This window comes from Ictidomys tridecemlineatus, chromosome 2 (genome assembly GCF_052094955.1).
Source record: "Ictidomys tridecemlineatus isolate mIctTri1 chromosome 2, mIctTri1.hap1, whole genome shotgun sequence".
NCBI lineage: Eukaryota > Metazoa > Chordata > Mammalia > Rodentia > Sciuridae > Ictidomys > Ictidomys tridecemlineatus.
In genome coordinates this window covers 66443553-66457938 of record NC_135478.1, presented here as the reverse complement: position 1 = coordinate 66457938, position 14386 = coordinate 66443553, and the positions used below count along the sequence as shown (strand labels likewise).

Below are 14386 nucleotides of genomic sequence, written 5' to 3'. Positions count from 1 at the left end.
TTCCTGGATTAGTGTTATGGTTTTGATATGAGGTGTTCCTGAAAAACTCAAATTAGTTAATGCACGAATATTCAGAGATGAAATGTTTAGGCTATGGACACTATAATCTTATCAGTGAATCAATCCATTTAATGCGTTAATAATCTGAATGGATTACTGGGTGGTAATTACAGGCAGCTGGGACATGACTGGAAGAAGGAGGCCAGTAGGGGTATATCCTTAGGCATTATATTTTGTTCCTAGCTACTCACTCTCTCTACTTCCTAACTGCCAAGAGCTGAGCAGCTTTCCTCTACCATGTCCTTCTATTCTAACATTCTGCCTTGCCTCAGGCCCAGTGTAATGGAGTTGGCTGACTATGGAGTGAAACCTCTGAAACCATGAACCCAAAATAAACTTTTCTTAAAAGTTGTTCCTATCAGGTATTTTGGTCATAGTGACAAAAAGTTAAGACACTCCAGCTGTTTCAAAATCTAAGGGTGAATAGGAGGTGATCTGACAAAAAAGATGAACATCCAATTAGCTTAAACACTCTAGTCTAATAACCCATGGAGCTCCCACTAACCTAAACAGACTGCAGTTATTTCTAAGGTTTCAAGTACCCACAGGCAACTGCAGTCTAAAAATTTTAACATTTGTCTCATTCTTTGAAGAGAAAGAGACAACAATCACATAATTTTTAATATATTTATTGTCATAGTTATTTTTGTTACTCTCTTTCTATGCCTAATTTACAAGTTAAACTTTATCACAGATGTGTACATATGGGGATAAAAAACATAGGGTCTGGTACTATCTGTGGTTTCAAGCCTCTACTGGTACAGAAAAGAAGGGAGGTTTAGAGTATATCCCTGCAGATAATGGGAACTACTATAAAATGGAAAATCTGGGGCTGGGGTTGTAGCTCAGTGGTAAAGCACTTGCCTAGCATGCATCAGGCACTGAGCTCGATTCTGAGCACCACAAACAGATAAATAAAATAAAGGTCCATCAACAACAACAACAACAACAAAATAATAATAATTTAAAAAATAAAATGGAAAATCTGCCTCAAACTCACTATTTGCCAGATTTATATTAGGTGTGCTTTGTTTTAGTTGGGTGGAAAATAAAAGATTACAAAGAAATGAGAGATTGATATCTAAATCCAAATTTACAAAGAATTATCTAAAACAATTTAATGAAATAATCACTGTATCTAAACTGCACTTATTTTTAAACACTTTGAAACACTTTTTAAACACTTTTAAACACTTTGAAAACTTAATTTAGCATTAGTAATACCTCAGAGGTGGTACTAAAATGTAAGTATTAGAATGACCAAATTATTCTTGAGTCTCAAAATATAAAGCAACTATCCATGAATTATAAGTTGAAAAAGGAGACAAAGCTGTGAGAATTACAATGGCAATGCTCCGCATACCGGCAATAACAAACTGTGAAGCCCCTTGCATTTAGCTACTTAGAAATACAAGTTTGCACCCCACAAAGGACACAGGCCAAGAGCAAGTGGCAGCCCAGCAATGGAGTTGAAGAATTCTGCAGCCAGAGGCATGCACATCACATTTCACTAGCACCCAAATACAGACACAGAATTCATTCACAAGACTGAAACTAACCTGTGTTCTCCTGGGGATGCTGCAAATTGTTCTCTGCTGAAACTCAAGCAAGTAATTAATCAAAAAGCAGCCAAGAGGTCTGTTGTTTGCCTAAATCAAAGTTTAGTGATATGTTTAAGAGCTTTTATTCAGATATCAACAAATTCTTTCACTAATTAAGTAATAGTTTTATTTATTCTGGAGAGTACCTGACTATTCCAAACAACAAGAAAGTTAAGTCAATAAATAACTTGGGAAACAATGACTGTGGAAAGATCTTAGAAGAATGAAATAAGAACACTGTTTTACCTAACACTGAAGAGCGTCGCTGAAGTTCCTCATTAAGCTGTTTTTTATAAGGAACAGGTGACCTCAACTGATTGTGTCCTTGAAGGGAGCTGAGGGCTGGACCAACTTCCACTGGGAGAAGGGTGCTCTCCTTGGCTCCCTTCTCCTCTCTCTGTAGAGCAAAAGAAAGGTTGACATTATTTGAAAAATTGAGACACAAGAATTCAGCAAAGAGAAAACAGCAAAGAGAAAACATGAAATTTTCCAGACAACTATATTATATATATGCATACATACACACACACATAGATATATATATATATATACTTATATATATGTATGTATATATTACATGCATAATTTAAAATTAGGCTTTTGGATTTTTTAAAAAGAAAGAAATCCAAAGAGTAGAGCAAAATTATAAGCCAATAATCACACCCTTGGTATATGTGATTTTCTGTTTTACTTTTCATTTGAAATTTGAGGAAACAGAATGCAAGCTTTTTACACAAAGGCCCAGAATTTTTGCTGTGTTTATGGAAGAGATTCCTTGTACTATTGAAATAGCACCCAATATAGTAGCTGCTCAATAAACGTTTACTAAATAGAGTATTATCTTATAAAGAGTCTACATAATATAATATCTTAGATGGAATCTTATAACAATAAAAAGACATTATGTAAAAATTTTAAAACTGAATAAAATACATACAGTAGTTAGTGAAAATTGTAAAATATTTACATTAGTGCAGTAATACTGATAGTATAGTAATACTAACCTAAGATGTTAATAATAGCAGAAACTGAATGTAGGGGTAAACTAAGTGCTCTGCATTATCTTTCCAATTTTTCTATAAATCTAATAAAACTGTTTTAAAAATTAAAGCTTATTTTTTAAAAATTATCATCTTAAAAATGTACCAAGTTTTTACAGTACTTTAAACCTAACCATTAATAAACTTAATTAGAACTATCAAAATTTCTACTGAGGGGCTGGGGTTGTGGCTCAGTGATAAAGTGTTTGCCTCGCACGTGTGAGACACTGGGTTCGATCCTCAGCACTACATAAAAACAAGTTAAACAAAATAAAGGTGTTGTATCCACCTACAACTAAAAACAATATTAAAAAAAAATTCTACCTAGTCTGGGCTCAATGGCACACATTTTTAATCCCAGCAGCTCAGGAGGCTGACACAGGAAGATCACAAGTTCAAAGCCAGCCTCAGGAAATTAGTGACACTGTAAGCAACTCAGCAAGACAAGCTCTTGCCCTGTCTTTAAATAAAATATAAAACAGGGCTGGGCATGTGTTCAGTGGTTAAGCACCCCTGGGTTCAACAGTACCCCCCCCAAAAAAAAAAGAAATCTAGCTTTTTCTTCTTAAGCAGAAAAATCTGGTGATATATGAATAAAGCACCTTCTTAATATTTCACTTTCTCACAAAGATACAACATGAAAGTTGAATAAGGGAACTATAAAGAATCAAAACTGTAAGGTTTCTGATGCTTAAGAGTAAGTCTTACCTTTGTTAGATCGAAAAAGATTTACAAAAGATCTATATGCTGACTTAAAAGAAGGTTCATCCTGGTCAAGAATCAAAGGTTTAAAGTGTGTAAGATGAGAAGGACTGGTAGGAGGTCGAGGCAAATCATTAGCAGAGTCCAATGTTGGGGAAGTCTTATCATCTGTGGCCATTTCATGAGTCTACAAAAGAAAAAAAAAAGTTACTGTTTCAGAAGCCAAAAGTTAATTTCAAACAATATGCATATATCTGGAAGGTCCTATTCTGTGAGAGTTTTTACCTATGAAAACCAAAGAGTCAGTGAATTTAGCTTAGCATACTCAAGTGAAGGTTTAAAAACACTGCTGTCTAAATCAAATCTCAACACCTAAAACTGATGGTCAACCTAATTTCAAACATTACTATTAAAATCATTTTAAATTTTTTAAATTAAAAAATTTGCAGGTAAGGCATAAATGTGAGCAGGCAAAGAAGAAAAATATTTTCGTATCTGTAAAAGTTTTTGGGAAAAAAGGTACTTAATAGTTTTTTAAAGTTATAGGGGGAAACTGGTTTTATGCCAACATATAAATTCCTCCATCTTACTTATTTCAGCTTTTCCCTCTAAAAATATAACAAAAAAAAAAATATCTACCTAAAGAAAGGAAATAAAATAGTCATCCTTTAATGACATTTCTATATAAACTCATCAATTAGCTCAAGTTACACCTTATTTGAATATTGACAACTATTCAAATCAATAAGCTATGCTCCATCATGTTTCCTCCCAGGAATATGAACTTGCTATTTTCCCCTTTAACCCTATATAAATATCAAGATAAAGTTCTTCCTAAAGGACTTTTTCCCCTAAATTACCAAAAATCATAATTCAGCCAAAGCAGTAAATCTCCACATCAGAGTTTACCAAAAAAGCACCGATTTATATTTTGCTATTCGGAGTTATAGTTCAACCAGAAGAACCATGCATACCTCTAGTTAGTCATTAAAATGCTTTAGTTTCTAATATAATTTACACTTTTAAAAAGAGGACATTACACTCTTGTAAATGCTTTGCTTCTCTAAAATCATATGCACCATCTCATTTTATTTTTACAATCCTGGAAGGTACATAAAACAGTCCTCATTACATTTTTATCTTCAAGGCAACCAAGGTACTCTGAATCTAAAATAACTTTCCTGGGGGCAGGTCACAAAGATAGTTTGGGAACCTGCATCTAATCTCACCACAAAATTCTTTAGATTGAAATTATTTTTGTAGCTTTTCACAGACCTCCAAGTCTAGCCTATAAGCTATTTTCTAGCTACTCAAGACTACTCAAGACTTTGCTTTATTAATAATTTAATTGACTTTTAATTCAAGCACAAATGAAACCACTAACTTAAACAGAATTTTGGCAATAAATATTTATTAGAAGCTGGGGCAGGGAGAAAAAGAAAAAGAGTAAGGGGGGAAAGTGAGAAAAGAGGAGGAAGAAGGAAAAAGGGAAAAAGTCTTTAATATCATCTTCTAGTTAATAATCCTTCCAAAGTATCATGACACTCCATATTCCAGCTTCAACACTTAGAAAATAAGATGGTGACTGATTAAGTACAAACTCAAATTTTTGTTCTGTATTTTTTAAAAGAGTACTAGAGATGAAGGACATAATGACAATAGCAACCTCAGACCTAAGAAAACAACCTATATTCTACTTTCACAAAAGTAATATCAGAAGCAGAGTTAAAAACCTGCATAAAGAGCCTTAGAATTACCTTGAATTACTTCTAAAGATCAACTAAACATGAAACTTTTATTAGGTTTTGGAGATATGAAGATAAAAAATTACAATATTAACATATAGCAAGTATTGTCTCTACAACATAAATACAATCACATGGAGTTATCAATAATAATTACATGATATTAAATCCTGAAAAAACTACATTACAACTCTAATTTTTTGACAACTCAATAACTGCTTATTATAAAAACTAGGACTCCTTCCTGACAGGTAATTAGAAGTATTTATCTACTTACTCAAAAGACCTCTGATGTATCACCAGCACTCCACCTCTTTCCATTTCAAGGTTAGTGTAGTATATGCATATTACCTTGTTAGTAAAGCTAATCAGTAGGCTATGGGGTATTAAATGTAGGAAATAAGTGGCTCTATCAGCCAATATCAAAATTTTAGTTAGAATATCCAAGTATCAGCCTAGTTATCTCTAAGTATTTTTTTATAAAAAATACTCAAATTGTATCTAATAATGCAGGACAGTTTAATACTAGTAGTGTTGGCTTCCACCAACAAAGAGTTTTGTTGTTGTTGTTGTTGTTCAATTTTTGCCAACAAAAATACTAAAGGAATACCAAAACTGATCCATATTACTCTTTCCAGAAAGAAAGAGGCAGTTCCCAGGAAATTAGTCTTGCCTCTCAGAGGAGTCAACCTGCCCAAACTCAAGAAAAAGAAAACTAAGAATATTTTTTTGTAAGAATGACAGAGTAGGACCTTTTGGAGAGGCAGAAAACGAGATTCAAATAAATTCGAAATAAAATACTGCAAATATGCCAAAATACTATCTGTATTGTCATTGTACTAATTTTTACTAAATGAATGCACGGAATTAACATCTTAATAATTTAACGTATTATACACAGATACACAGAAATAACCGATTCTGCTTGATACAGAATTCTAGCATTTTTCATATTTCTTGAATGTCTTAATAACAACAAACTCTAAACTAGGCAGAAGACCCCATATTCCTAAAAGTATCCACCCACTTCATTCTCATCCTCTTGCTGAGAACATTCTTTAAGAAAGGGAAGTACTAATTTGGAAACCAAGTCTCCCCAAAACACTTTGAGTTGAAATAAAGTCGCCTTTAATAGCAGAAACAAGCTTTTAAGGAGATATACGCATATTTGAAAGCCCAATGTTGTTACCAGTTCTGTAGCTTATGAGCTTTCTTTTCCAGCCTAATGATGTACCTCTGACACATGGACCAGAGCTCGTCCACTCAAAGGGAAGAGGAGTGGGCATTCCTCCTCCTAAATAAGTTCGGGCATGAGGGTTAAAAGAGGTGCAAGGGAACTTCAAATGTTTCAAGGAACCCTCTTCAAGAAGGGCCCTACGTGGCTCCCGTTTCACTCGCCAGACTCAGGGCAGCCTGGAATTAGGAAGACCAGCTAATGCTTGGGACAGGTTCTTGGCCTTTCCTGGCCCAGCCGCAACCCAGCGAAGGAGCCCCATCTCTCGCCCTCACCTCAGCTTTCCCCCACCGCTCTGGCCCGCACAGCACCCAAGCCGGCCTTCTTCCCACTATCAGCCCCAGCTGGCCACACCCCGGGCCTCTCCTTTATCTGGGCCTCCCGCCCCAGCCCCGCCGGCCTCCCTCCACCCCAACCCCAGCTTCACCCGGCTCAGGTGCAGGGAGCCCGCCCCGGAGCGCAGCGAAGGGTTACTTCAGTCGCTGGCTGTTGCGGCAGGAAGCAAAGATGCTTACGTGGTAGATGCGGCGTCTCCCTTCCCCCCAAGGCTCCGCCCCCCCTTCCTCCTCCCCACCAATCCGCAATCTTTCCTGGGGGCCGACTCCGCCCCCTCCTCCCCGCCCGCACGACGTTCGGATCAGACGCTCAGGCAGAAAGAGTCCAGCCCAGAGAGTGTCGTCTTGGACCACTTGGCCAAAGCTAGGCATCCTCCGCCTTTTTTGAGGAAGCCAGGATCACAGCGGGTGTGAGCGTCACGCGTGTGGGTCACCGGATGCGTGCTTGGTGTCCTGGGCACCAGACGGGTGCTGGCTGGGCCGCGGTTACCGTATGTGTTCGACACCGTGAGCACTCTTAATGGGTGACAGTGCTCGGCGTTCTCGTGACCCGGACTTTGACTTATGTAGCGCTGATCAGTGGGTGAGAGCAAAGACGCCGGTGTCAGACTTGCAGGACTCCGACCATAGCTAGGCAAATTCCCCTAGATAAATTGCTAACTTCTTCAGGCGTCAGACCTCTGGTGTGTAAAATGGAGTTAATAACAGCAGTACCCACTTCACATACTTTTTTTTTAAGATTACGTAAAACAGTTCATGAAAAGCGGTTGGCAGAGTGCCTGACCCAGAGTTAGTGATGTTGGCTCTAAGCTTTTCATTCAGGTTTTGAGTTTCAGATGCTAAGGCTACCTGGATCGTCACTTTGATTCGGTAGAAAACATACCAAAACCTGCTGACTGAAATTGTGGGGCTTGGCAGAGGAGCACAGAAACGAAAGAAATATAAAGGGAGGTTCTATTTTAATTCAATTCTGGGGATTCTTTTCCTCAGAGAGTTTTGGCAAATCCTCATTCAAGCTTTCTTTGAGATGATCTTTTCATCTGCTAGAGAGTACCACAGAAATCTGTCCTAGTACAAAACCTGGTCACTACCCTCAACTGGGCCCTTCAGCAATCATTCTAGAGAGTGTATTCAGCTTCCCCTTGTCATTCTTCATTACTGCGGTGCCACACACACACACACACACACACACACACACACACACACACACACACATATTACCTTGACTAGCATTCTCTAGAGAATCTTATCTAACCAAGTGAAAAAGCCAAGGTTACTTTGGGTGCAATCCTTAACAACCTAACCTCCCCTGCCACAGCTTTTTCCTGCATCCACATATCCACTTCTACCCTGGCCTACCTGGATCCCTCCTCTCTGGTAGACAGAGGTCTGCTCTTTCCCAGTTCAATCCTCCTGGCACCCAATCTACTCTCCTGTTCCTAGTATCTTGCACTGTATCTTCAACCAATCTTTTCCCAGTGACTCTTTGTTCTCAGCCTATGAACATGCTCAAGTCTCTGCCTTCTAGGAAGAAAAACCAAAAAAAAAACCCTTTCTTAAATCAGTCCACCATATATTAATATTTCATAAACCTAAAATAAAGTACAAAATAGACCCAGAGAGCATATGAATAAAGTAGTCATACTAGACAAGAACACCTTAATGTATATAGAAACTCCATGTATGATTAAAAAAATAATAATAAAACATCTATTCAACAAACTATTTTTCCCCAGCATAGGGGTGCTTTACCGCTGAGCTACATCCCCAGTCTTTTAATGTTTTTTTTTTTTAAATTCTAAGATAGCTCACTAAGTTGCCCAGGCTGGACTCATTTTCCATCCTTCCACCTCAGCCTCCCAAATACCTAGAATTCTAGGCATGTGCCTCCAGACCCTGTAACAAACATTTTTGAGTCACCAACAATGTGTGTTAAGTAGGCACTACTCTAGGGATCAAACTATGAACATGATTATAGTCCATGTCCTCAATAAGTTTTTCAGTCCAATATCTGTATTCACTTACAGTATAATCTGTGGGGAAAAAAGATGAAAAACTGGTTACCATTTGGTGGTGGGGAGAGAAATCAGTTTAGATTCTGACCTCATACTAAACATCCAAAGTCATTCCAGATGAATTTTATCTGTAGAGAGATGATTTGTGTAAATATCCTCCCGGAAAACTCATCTGAGCCTCCATTTATAATTCTTGCTAAATTGACTATTGTTATAGTACTATATTTATATTTCTCCCCATATATTAGTTGCATTTTGCTGAAAATAGCTTTTTCTTTATATTGATTACTATCAATATGGATGCTAATCAATTTTCTGTGCCTGACTCATTCCACTTAATGTCCTCCAGGTTCATCTTTATTATCACAAAGATTTTTTAAGACTCACTGATATTCCATTATCCATATATACCACATTTTTTCTTTATCCATCCCTGCCTGATGAACACTTGGATTGATTTCAATTTGGGTCATTGTAAATCATGCTACAGTTAACATAGGAATGCAGATATATCTTTGATACACTGATTTCATATACCCAAAAGTGGGGTTGCTGAATCATATGGTAGTTCTATGTTAAATTTTTTGAAGTACTTCCATACTGTTTTCCATAATGAGTGTACTAATTTATATTCACATTAGTAATATGCAAGCTTCCCTTTTTTACTCATACTCTGCAATGCTTCTTATCTTTTGATAATAGTCATTCTAACAGGTGTGAGGTGGTATCTTTCACTGTGGTTATAATTTGTATTTTTTCTGATAGCTAGTTATATTAAGCATTTTTTAAAAGATATTTTATTAGTTGTTGATGGCCCTTTATTTATTTTTATGTGGTGCTGAGAATCAAACCTAGTGCCTCACACATGATAGGCAAGTGCTCTACCACTGAGCCACATCCCCAACCCCAATATTGAGCATTTTTCATATCTATGGGCCATTTGTATGCTATCTTAGGAAAATTCTATTCACATACATTCCCCATTTTATAGTTGTGTTTTTCATTTTTTTATTATTAAGTTGTTTAAGTTCCTTGTATATTTTGGATAATAGCACCTTATCGGATGCAAGGTTGCAAATATCCTCTCATTCCGTAGCTTGTCTTTTTGTTCTGTTGATTGTTTGCCTAGCTTTGCAGAAGCATTTTGGTTTCATGTGTTGCTCATTTGTCTATGTTGCTTTTGTTGCCTAAAGTTTGGGGTCATAACCAAAAAAATTATTGCCCAGGCCAATGACATGGACCTTTTCCCATACATTTACTGCTAGTAGTTTTACATTTTCAGATCTTTTATTTGGATATTTAATCCACTTGGCCTACTTTCATTCTTATGCATATGGACCTCCAGTTTTCCCAATACCATTTATTGAAGACACTGCCCTTTTCCCATAGTGTGTTCTTGGCAACTTTCTGAATAACCCATTTACCATAAATAATACTAAACATCCAAAGTCATATATTTCTGGTACCTATTCTGTTCCATTGGTCTTGTGTCTGCTCCTTTGCCAGTATTATGCTGTTTTGTTACTGCAACTCTGTAGTGTATTTTGAAGTCAGGTAGTGTGAAGCTTCCAGTTTTGTTCTTTTTGCTCAAGATGACTGGCTATTCAGAGCCTTTATTGTTCCATGTTCTATACAAATTTTAGCATTGCTTTGTTTTTCTATTTTTGTTTTTTAAAAAAAAGTCATCAAAATTTTGACTGATATAGATTGACTCTATAGATCACTTTAAGTAATATGCACATTTTAACAATATTAAAATCTTTCAATCCATGAACATGGAATGTCTTTTCATTTATTTGTGTCTTCTTTAATTTCTTTCATCAATGTTTTGTAGTTTTCAGTGTGCAGGCCCTTCATCTTCTTAAGTAAATTCATTCCTAAGTATTTAATTTTTTGTAGCTGTCATAAATGAGACTATTTAAATTTTCTTTTCAGGAGGGTTTGTTGTTAGTAAATAGAAATGCTAATGATCATTGTATGTTGATGTATCCTACAATATTGTCAAATTTGTTCATAATTCCTAACAGTTTTTTTGTGTCATCTTTAGGGTTTTCTACATGTAAAATCAAGTCATCCACAAAGAAGGACAATTTAAGTTTTCATTTCCAATTTGGGTGCCTTTTATTCCTTTTTCATGCCTAATTGCTCTATCATATTATGTTGAATAGAAGTGGCAAGAGTAGGCATTCTTGCCTGATCTTAGAAGAAAAGCTTTGAACTTTCCACCATTGAGTATGATGTCAGGTGTTGTTTGTCATTGAAAGCACTTCCTAATTTTTGACCAGTAGGCTTATCTTGAACTTCCCTGTTCAGTGGCCTGGAGTCGGTCAGTTCTGTACAAAGAGCTCTAACTCACTTCAATAGGTAATGCAAAGATGTTTTTGTTGGTTTTTTGCAGTACTAGGGGTTGAACCTGGAGCCTTGTGCATGCCAGGGAAGTGCAATCATTGGGCTACATCCCCAGCTCTATTTATAATATTTATTTGTTTGTTTGTTTGTTTGTTTTGGGGAGGGTTGAGAAAGAAGAATTGCAAGTTCAAACCCAGCCTCAGCAAAAAGCAAGGCACTAAGCAATTCAATGGGACCCTGTCTCTTTTTATTTTTTTTAAATTTTGAGATAGGGTCTCCATAAATTGCACAGACTGATCTCAAACTTGGGATCCTCCTTCCTCAGCCTCCCAAGTCACTGGGATTACAGGCATGCACCATGGCACCTAGCTGCAAAGATGTTTTTTAAAATTATGAAATTCAGTTCTGGCTAGGATATAATAAAATTAGCTCCCCTTTACCCTTTATATAACTATATAAATTGTTATATCCCTGCTATAGAATGATTTGGTAGATCTAACAAGCCTTAAAAATTCCTTTATCCATTCATTCCAATTCTAGCAATGTAGCCTAAAGAAATGATTCAACCGTTTTTAAAAAGGTAAGTTAAAGATATCTGTCATAGTTATTTAAACAATAAAATGAAAAAATAAAAGGAAACAACACAACTAACATAAATGACAAGAAATTAAGATGATCTAATCTGTTCTAACCAAGACAAATGATAGGTAAGTAATATAGATAACAGAAAATTATGTTTACTAAAACTTTATAAAGCATTTTGAATAGAAGTGGCACAATCAACTTTTTTGAAAAGTTTTTTGTGTCTCCTTTTTTATACCTCCCATTCATACTTTAAACTCTTTTATTATTATTTCTTTCAAAATTACTCTTAGAATCATTCTACTAAATGTGCATTCATGAGGTCCTTCTGCTTGCCAGAATTATTCTCAGACTGTCTTTCTTATCTCTTTGTGGTATTTCCTGCTTTTTGAAAACATTGCATGACATGAAAACTCTGCTGATTCTCTTACTGCCCCCCAGATTTTTCTTCCCATTTACTTTGGGAACTCCTTTTCTTCTATATGGCCCTTAAAAATGTGAGTATTACTCACAGTTCTCACTGAGATAGGATTTCTTCTGATTCTGTACTCCTGAATGATCTCATATGCTGTTTTCAGCTATTATCAGTATATGCTAAAGATTACCAGATTTCCTTCCCTCTTCAACTCAGACATCCCTCCTGAACTCCAGATACAGATGACTGCCTCCTAGACATCAACATGTTGCTGTCCCACAGGCATTTCAAATTCAACAAACTTTAAACTTAACTCATTATATTGGTCATCAAATCTGTAACTCTATCTTTATTTCTTCCTTGTTGAAGGGTATCCTGTCACCCAAACTCTAAATCAAGAAGTCACCTTCACTGTTGTCTCTCCCTTAATCTTCATGAATAAGCAGTGATCAAGCCCTACTCATATGCAGATTCTCTAAGATCAGCAAAATGAAAATATAACAGCTTTTGAATACTTAGGAGAATCTCATTATCTTAATGATAGTCTCATAACCAAATTCTAACAGAGATTTCATGACCCAGATTTCAGTTTGTATTTATGACAGTATTTGGCGTTAGATATTATTAAAATATTTAGATTCTTTTATTGATCAAATGAAAGGCAAATAATGACAAAGTATGCAATATTAACCAAATTGGGGAAAGTGGTGGGTTAAATTAATCATAATGTGGCATCCAATAGAATAGGCCAGTTCAATTCAAAAGAGCCTGCATGTAAGCAGGGAGCTTCATATTCACATTTCTATCAGCAATCTAATTTCAGTCAAACATCAATTGTTAAATTTAATTGATTTTATTAATGGTAATTTATTGTTTCATAGTTTTATTTCTAACCATTTTGTCTATAGATTTATTATTTTAAAGTTGTGTAAGAATTATCAGCATATGGTACATTACATTTAATTTTTTCAATATATATTTAATAATATTTTAATGTAAGTCAATGTGAAATCTACAAGAAAATAATATTTAAAGTCAACCTGAAATCTACTCATTCCTATATTAGTGGCCTAAGAAACACTGTTTTATGAGATTCCCATGTCATCTTTCCTATCACATTGACTTTGAGACAAATTTGCAGCCCTTCTCTAGCAAATGTTTATGATTTGATGGAATATTTTTATGATTAAACTCACCGTGGTTTTGAATAATATCCTATATTTATTTTATTTTTACCTCATTTTTCTCATATATTACCAACATTTTTTTAGATACCTTTATTTGTATTATTTATTTTAAAGAGAGAGAAAGAGGATTTTTTAATATTTATTTTTCAGTTTTCCGTGGACACATTTAATTTTTTTTATGTGGTGCTGAGGATGGAACCCAGGGCTTCATGCGCGAGAGGCAAGCACTCTACCACTAAGCCACAACCCCAGCCCGTTACCAACATTTTTTATGAAACTATATTTTAGGTAACTTGAAGGATGCCCTGAATAAGAATGGGTATGATTGCTTACTTTTAATAATCAGCAAGGGATAATAAACCACGTGAACCAGATGTGATATGGAGTAAAATTTACAATCTCAGGTGACCAAAGACCTGAGATTTGAGATGCAGATACACCCTTACACTCTTCTATAACCATTTTTTCAGGAATAAGTAGACGTGGATGCTAATATCCGTTAATCCATATTAAAAACTAATAAATTGGCTGGGTTTTTGCTTTCTTCTCCGCTAGTGCCCTCTAGCGTCCAAAATGCACCTTGAGCATTTTGCCCTGCTTGTCAATTATAATCCAATGAAAGATTATTTTAAAAAATAAAATTTCGAACATTGACTCTTGATCATGCTATTATCCTACAAATAGCAATATAAAATACTGTTTTCCCATGTTTGCTAGACTAAGAAATACACATACAAAAATGAATCTCTGGAGGAAATGGAATTTTTAAAAAAATCCACTGTTTTCTAAGGCTTCACATCTTTAGTGCAGCTACCTTGGAACCCGGATAATCATCTTTTTCATTATGTTTTAATGCAAATTGTAAATGGGGCTTATTATAGTATATGGTAATAACTGGAATTATAGGTGCATAAAACCCTAAAGATCTTGTTATTGGTTGTGATGGAAATTATTTACTGAGGCAGGCAGGGTTGCTTTTATATCTGTTGCATACTTTGCATTCTGGCAGCCCCAAAGCAACCCCATGTTGGCTGGAACACTCTCCTTCCAAAGGCACATTACAATCTACAGACCAACCGGCAGCAGCGGGTAGGGAACCCGCCGAGGTGCTGGTCTGGGTG

At 35.9% G+C, this 14386-nt stretch overlaps 1 pseudogene across 1 annotated transcript in view; it reads right to left on the bottom strand.

The window, feature by feature from the left end:
- Positions 1–6945, bottom strand: part of LOC144375113 (1-phosphatidylinositol 3-phosphate 5-kinase-like) — a 51580-nt pseudogene extending 44635 nt beyond the window's left edge. Inside the window, exons 1-3 of the transcript XR_013434549.1 lie at positions 6898–6945; positions 3410–3590; positions 1908–2058 (exon numbers count right to left, since the gene is read on the bottom strand). The product of XR_013434549.1 is annotated as a 1-phosphatidylinositol 3-phosphate 5-kinase-like (transcript). The remainder of the gene's footprint in view (positions 1–1907; positions 2059–3409; positions 3591–6897) is intronic.
- Positions 6946–14386: the final 7441 nt, after the last annotated feature.